The sequence below is a fragment of the Dromaius novaehollandiae genome, unplaced genomic scaffold (assembly GCF_036370855.1).
Source record: "Dromaius novaehollandiae isolate bDroNov1 unplaced genomic scaffold, bDroNov1.hap1 HAP1_SCAFFOLD_45, whole genome shotgun sequence".
NCBI lineage: Eukaryota > Metazoa > Chordata > Aves > Casuariiformes > Dromaiidae > Dromaius > Dromaius novaehollandiae.
The window spans coordinates 1,132,093-1,139,611 of NW_026991505.1; the positions used below are offsets into that span (position 1 = coordinate 1,132,093).

At 49.1% G+C, this 7,519-nt stretch overlaps 1 non-coding gene across 1 annotated transcript; it reads right to left on the reverse strand.

Annotated features, from left to right (window-relative positions):
- Positions 1-6,776: 6,776 nt before the first annotated feature.
- On the reverse strand, positions 6,777-6,929 carry LOC135327082 (5.8S ribosomal RNA). The gene has a single exon (XR_010387156.1). It is a non-coding gene; the product is annotated as a 5.8S ribosomal RNA (ribosomal RNA).
- Positions 6,930-7,519: the final 590 nt, after the last annotated feature.

A 7,519-nucleotide genomic window follows, 5' to 3' on the forward strand; every position in this document is an offset into this window, starting at 1 on the left:
TAGAGTTAAGGAGCCAAAGGCCATGGGCTGAATAGATAGCAGTATGGGAACATAGGGAGTAACCGCACAGAATGAGGGAGTGATGATGGGAACATGACCTTCGGGCAGGTATAACGTGGCGCTTGCAAAGAGAATAGAAAGTACCGTAAATCACTGTGGGAAAGTATCTATCCAGGGTAGAGCTTATATAAAGGGCTGGCTTGCTTGAATAAAGTTGATTCTGATCCAGCACATCACAGTCCGTGAATCAGAGCACCACAAATGGCGCCCAAAAAGGGACCGAAGACTGACTTTGTCCAGGGCTGTAGAGGCAGTGGTTAGCTGAACTGGTGGCGGAGCCCGGCTGAACAAAGAGCTGCTGAAAGGAAGCAGCATTGCGCACAACAGGTTACCTACCGCTGGACGGAGGTAAACAGCCGGGAACACATGGGAGCCATGGGAAATGGAATCTCCCCGCAAGATAGGTCCGTGCTAAATGTAATGCAAAAGACTTTGAAACAGCACGGCAGAGAGATGCCCCCTCAAGATCTCAAAATGCTATTAGTGTGGGCACGCTCGAACTGTCCTGAGGTGAATTCCAGTATGATTTATAGCCTCAGCACGTGGGACTCAATCGTAGTTAAGCTGTGGGATGCAGCAACAAGAACTGATAAGACGGCAGCAGGACTTTTAGCCCCGTGGCATACCATGCTTGAGACCCTGAAAGAGCATAGCAAGAAGAAAACACAGGGACCGGAGGCACCCGCAGCCCCCACAGCACCTCCATCAAGCGACACGGTGGTGGGGGCGGTGGGTGGACGGGACTCCCCAGGAAACAACCCAGACAATCCATTTGACCCAGGGCCATGTCTAGAGTCACTGTGACTGGTGTGAGTGTGAACAGTACTGTGTGTGAGAGTGCGTATAGCCTGGGAACCGACCGGGGCGCCCATCGGCTGATGAAGCCGCCCACTGCGAAGGGACAGCAGTCCTAGCAGTTAAAGACTCAGGTGGTGTGAGTGCGGTTCCCAGAGAGTGAGAGAAAGAGTGTGTGATCCCACCAGCCACAGGGGCTGGTGTTACTGGTAAGGAAGTGCGCTGCCTGACTTGCTTGAGATGCACTTTTCAGAAACTCAATACGGGAAATAATTTCGGCATAGAAAAGAGGACACCCTTAGCCGAAATTTTGGAAAACCGGAGTAAGATTGATGGGACCCTAGGCAACCACTGTCGGGGCCTCTCATCGCCAAACGATCATCTGGCGCCATCGGGTCAGTTCGCCTGGGATCTTTGGCACCGAGAGGCACTGAGAAGGTGAGTCTTAAATTCCTGCCTAAATTCTGAATTCTGGTCTGGTAACAGTGCACTGTAAGGGGTACGCAGGCTGGCCACCATAAGGCGTACCAGGGGATGGGTGCGAGTCCCATCCCCAGGGTTTGAGTGGGTTTTAAGTCCCAGCTTGGTCCGGCCGGAAAGGGGAGTGCGCAGCCTGATCAGCGTAAGGTGCACTGCAAGACTTTAAAACCCTCGCGCAAATACTGCTAACAGCCACTGAATTCATGATATGGACTAGGCAGTGGCAACGACTCGCAGAGACTTTGGGACTTGGACTGTAAATTATTGAACTGCAGCTGTCTAGAGGTAGCTGCTTAGCACAACTTCTATAAAACTTGCTTAGCATGTGTAGCTGAAATTGCTGGAGCCTTAGGCTGCACTCCTAGTTCAGTGAGAAAGGAGCCCGGAGCTGGTGGAGGCTGGAAAGATAAGGGAGTTACAAGCAGTCTGCATTCCTGCACTTCACACTCCGAAAGGGAGGATGTCAAGGCTTTGAAATAAAGCCTGCTTGGGCGCCAGGACCCTGGGAAGCAAAGCCTCCTCTCACTGCCGGAACAGTGTTAATTAGGGGGCTCTGGACTATCTGCCCCATCATCTGGAGAAAATGCGAGGCGACGGCGGCTTTGGTTCTACAGGGCTAGCCCAGGTCCTGTGGTCCCAGAGGCTCTCTGTGAGACGCCCCTGTTATCATTGTACTCTCTGAAATTGCCTCTTTGGATTTTGATTCTTTTGGATCGAGGACAGAGGAGACTTCTAGTCTTGAGGGCTGATCACTGGCAGCAAGAGACTGACCCCTAATGTGACTTCAACTAAGCAAATGAGATTGTGTTCTTCCCTCAGGGAAACTGTCAGATACCTCGGAATAGGCATAGAAATTGCCAGGTCCCCACTGGCAGCAGTTGAGCTACCTGTGACAGCTTTTTGGTGGGCCCAGGGTTGTGACAACATATTAGAGGGTGAGCTCTGGGGGAAATACTGAAATGGCAAACATCCCCTCCCAGAACCACGTATGCAGGGATTGACACGCAGCGTATCTGCACACACCAGGCCACGGGAGTGCCTTGGTGCCATGGCAAAGGGCCATGAGATTGAGGATAAGCATTCGCCCCTCCACAAGGTGCCCCAGGGCTCTGTCGCTCTGTGCCCTGTGAGATGTGATCCTGAGGCTGGGGGGTATCAGAAGGGCAGGGGTCCTGCCGGACTGCTCCCCAAAGTGGAAACCACCTCCCATAGCAGTAAATGACCAAGGTGGTCCTTGTTGTACAGGGTCTGGAAGAAGAATGTGGCCTGCAGAAAGGGAAGGAAGTGCAGTCATTTCCTGCAGGATGGAAGAGAGTGGAGACAGAGAATGAAGGAAACGTGTCTCAGGGATTCCAAATCTCATTTCCAAACACCACCAGGCTATGGGCCCAATCCCCTGCTCCCACTCATCGTAACAGGTGCTCAGGACTGGGATGAGGGGACAGGCATTTAGGCACTCAAGTTCCTCTCACCACTCCCCCACCCCAAGGAAAACAACTAGCGTGCTTTTCCTAACAAGACAAAAAACCTGAACCATCCCCCAAAAGCTTTCCATAAGCCCACTAAGCAAAGCCCAAACTCCCCAGTGATGCCTGAAGCCTCAGCCCGAAGTCGCTTCCTGGCAGCCCCTAACTGTCCAGCCATCTTGTAAGCCGAGCTGGAAGGGGTTTGCGGCCTAGGAGGCAGAGGAAGGGCAGGGCAGGTGGTGTGTTGCGTGTTGGAGTGAAGGGGCATGAAGCAGAGAGGAGAGGGCAGAGGCAGGCAAGAGGGAGGTGTAAGTGAAGGTGTGAAGGCTGGGCCATAGGTTGTGAGGTTACTTCTGCAGCAAGAAGCTGCTCAGAAGCAGCAGGCTGGCATGGAGAGGTGCTCAAGTGAATGGAGTGGGGCAGCCCATGAGAGAAGAGAACTTGTGGGAGGGTGGAGGCAGAAGCTGGTTGGATGGACTGTGCTTGATGTTGACAGGGAAGGTACCTTCTGTTTCAGCATAGGACCGCCTGAGTTAAAGGCAATATGTTGAAGAAATTCTCAATACTTCTGGGTTAGGTCAGAACAAAAGATTTCTTTCTATAGCACTGGAGGGAGCAACACATGGCAGCAGCTCTGCACCTCCCACCCATAACAAGGCCTTTTATGTACTCTCTCACACGTTCCAGATGCTCCTAACCAATCAAAGAGCATAATCAGAAACCTTTCCTTTTATGGCATGCTTCGGCTCCATGTGCTGGGTGCCTCAAGGCTGGTTGCATCTGCTTTTTACCAGAGACACTGCTTACAGCTTGTTCATGAGGGAAAGTGCTAGAATAGCAAAGAAACAGTAATAACATCAGCGTCGACCACGAGGGCTGCAGTCAGCAATCCACAACCATCTTCGCGTCGCTAGAGCCCTGAGGGTAACAGAGAAGAGGTACTCCACCGTCACGCCTTGGCCGACGAATACTTTGGTGGATTATACCACCAGGAGAATGGAAAACATCATATTGTATGCCGCCCTATTAGTTCATGTTGCGGTACTTGTTCTTTTAGCCATCACTATCACTGTTTTTTTAATATGCCTTTGTTTGCCTTGCTGTTGTCATTGTAGACGATCACCTTCCTCCACTGATCCCCCAGAGCCATGGGCAAATCCTCAAACATGGCCTGGGACACCTTTTGGTTCGGTTCGTTTTAGAGATGTTATTGTTAAAAGTAGATATGTTAAGATACTGTTCTTTCAATATGTTATTGTTCAAAGAAGTTATTGTTAAAAATTGCTTAGTTTTAGAGATGATTATTGTTAAAAGTAGGTATTGTTAAAAATTGTTCATAACTCCCGTGCGCGCTTCTACCTTTTCTATACTTCTGATCTCTATCTCATATCACCACTGTGGATGAAGGCTATGAAACCATCACCCCAAACAAGCCATCTGTTCCCGATGGAATCAGGACTGAGCTGCTGCGACCCCTGAAATGGTCTCTCTGTGACCACCCAGGACACACCGAACCAGACCGCGATCACGCAGAGACTTTGGGACTTGGATTTGCTTTGATTGGGCTCTGAACTTTTCCAAGACACCCAGGGCCAAGAGGACCAAAGGGATGCTGCTGGATCCATGGGTGGAGCTTTCTTTCTCCCCCCCCCCCCCACCCCCTTTTGCAAATTGTGTGGCACGGGACTTGTTTATGTCAAACTTGAGTGTCCTCAATGGATACTACCTGTTGTAGGCTTTATTATTAAAAACACAACAGCTAAGAATGGCATTTTTAACCTGTGTTCGAAAGATATATCTTGGTTTAATGTGCTTATATGCGCTATGGCAAATCTGCTGGCATCAGGGTTTCGTGCCATTCGAACCAGGATTCTCTTCTGCCTCAGTATCAAACAAGTCAGCGTTGTGGTGTTGCCAAGACGTAATAAATTGACCAGAAGGCTTTTCTTTGGATAGGGGACCTCATTTTATAACAGAAATAGTACAGGAAATCTCAAAAATCCTACCAATTAAATGGGATTTAAATACGCCCTGGAGGCCACGATCCAGTGGAAAAGGGGAAAGAATGAATCAAACAATTAAGAGACAGAGAGGGAAATTGTGTCAGGAGACTCAGATGAAATGGACTGATGTTTTACCTCTGGCATTATTAAGAATCCGAATAACCCCAAGGGTTAGGGAGAAAGTCCATTTGAGATTCTGTATGGTAAACCTCACACGTTAAATTTAACTGGAAATGAAATTCAGATGCACATTAAGGGCGATGAAATTTTAAGTGATTCTCTCTTGTCTATGGCAAAGGTTCTTACTTCTCTCCGGAGGTACATCCAGTTAAGATCTCCCGTACTTTTAGATTCACCTGTACATTCATTCCAGCCAGGAGATAAGTATAGCTTCAAACCTGGAAGGATGAGCCCTTTATAGAAAAATGGAGAGGACTGTATGTTGTACTACTAACAACAAATACCGCTGTGAAACTGCAGGGAATTGATTCCTGGATCCACTACCCCTGAGTGAAAGCAGTACCTCGAGAGATGTGGAAAGCTGAACAAGTTCACCCTTTAAAGTTAAAAATATATAAAGATATATGAGCTGTATTAAAAGTGAATCAGTTTTAAATTTAGATTGTATTCAGGGGAAAATTGCTTTAATCTGTTTGTTAGGAATAGGGTTAATATTGTTGTTATGGTATCTGTGTAAAAATGATGTTCTCCTTAACAACCAGGGGAGAAATGTGGTGGTTAGTTTTTCTAGGTTACCTGAGCCAAAGTTAAAGGGAATCAGGAAGGATTTGGGGGTCAAAATCTTCCTTTGGAAGTAATTATGAAATCTATGAAGATAGTTAACCAGATGGCTTGTTGGGTGTGTGCCCACTTCCCTGAAGATTCCAACAAGGGCTTCCCGCTAATTGGAGTGCCTCTTATTTTTTTCCTTTATGGAGTTTATAAAACAGATAAGAAATGATAGTGATCAACCAAAATATGATGAAACAACAGAACAGGAATGGGAATTCCAGAGTGTGACAGGAGATTATGATCAATGTATCCGAAGATGTAATAAGAGTAATAAATGGTGGGAGAAACCTGTACTTTATGGAAAACAGCCGATCAACTGTACTGGAGCCATTAAGATAGGAAGTTATGAAGATTGCTCTCGGATACCTGAAATAGGTTGCAAGTGGCCAAGTAAGGAACTAAATGGGTGGCGTGTTCCAAAAGGTAGTGGATGGTATTGGTTGTGTGAGAGCAAGGCACGAAAAGTGCTGCCTCCTAATTGGTCTGGGACATGTACTCTAGGGGCAATAATCCCAACCATTACTGTAACAAAGAACTGAATAACAGATATCAAAGATCATGGCTAAGAACATTCATGAGGAGACAAAAGAGGATCAATAAGCCTTTAACGGATCAACCTACTAGGTTTCATTCATTCACAAGGTGTCTGTTTCCACAGTTGGGAGTGAGTGAACTTGAAAAAGCAATAGTAACTATTTCAGCAGTTATTGAGAGAATAGGGAATAAAACCTCTGATGCCATTACAGCTTTACAAGGGGAGGTTTCAGAGACTGCTAAAATAACCACCCAGAATGGAATGGCTCTAGGTATGTTATTAGCATCTCAGGGAGGAGTAGGTACGGTAATAAATACTAGTCGCTGTGTATATGTGGATCAAAGCGGGAGAATTTCTCCCGATCTAAATGAAATCTGGAAGCAAACTGAAATCTTACATGGGGCTCAGCAAGATGATACCTCTTTGGGATTTGAAGAAACAGAAGCCCCCTCTCCCCGGGGCAACAGGCCTGCAAGGCGTCACAGCCGCGCCACACCGCACACGATGTGCAGTGCAGCGGCGGCCACCGGGCTCGGAGGGGAGGACAGGCACGGCCGGGCACACCTGAACTGTGCCCTCCCCTGCCTGCCAAGGGGCGGTACTGCTGCGCCCACGCCACAGCGCAGGTGATGATTGACTGTCAAGAGACACCCAGACAGGCGCAGCCCCGGGAGGAACCCAGGGCCGCAAGTGCGTTCGAAGTGTCGATGATCAATGCGTCCTGCAATTCACATTAATTCTTGGAGCTAGCTGCTTTCTTCATTGATGCACGAGCTGAGTGATCCACTGCTAAGAGTTGTCTCGGTTTCAGTCCCCACCGAGGGAGGAGTGGACAGCATTTGCAGCCCCTGAGGGACCCCGCTCCGCTCTGCCTCCCTCCTCATGTCAACACCGGCTGCTGAGCAAGGGACAGTAGAGAGAAAGAGGGCTCGCCTTGCTGACCATACAAGAATGGGACGGGAGGGGAAAGAAGGGCAGACTCGAACGAGAAGGGCGCTGCCCGCCACCACCGCCAGTGCTGCTGCATGGACTCTCCTCCACCACTCTCTCAGTGGTGCGCTGGTCCTTTGTTCCCGACCGGGGTCCGGGGGATGGGGACAACAGCTGACTGCCTTTCCCTTGCACTGCCCTGACTGCTGCCGTTTCAGCGCCCACCCAGCCCCCCTCCCCCACGACACACCCACAGCGCGTGTTGAGCCACTTCCACCCACCAGATCCAGAAGGAGTTCGAGAGGGTATGGATCGCCACAGGAGGCAAAGTGGACAAGGTTCCATCAACAGGGGATGAATTCCCTGTTACAATTCCCACCGCACTGGAAGGGGGCGAGTCAGCGTCCGCATGGGAAATTCCAGCTCCCCGTAGCATCTATCCTATTCCTAGCAAGTGG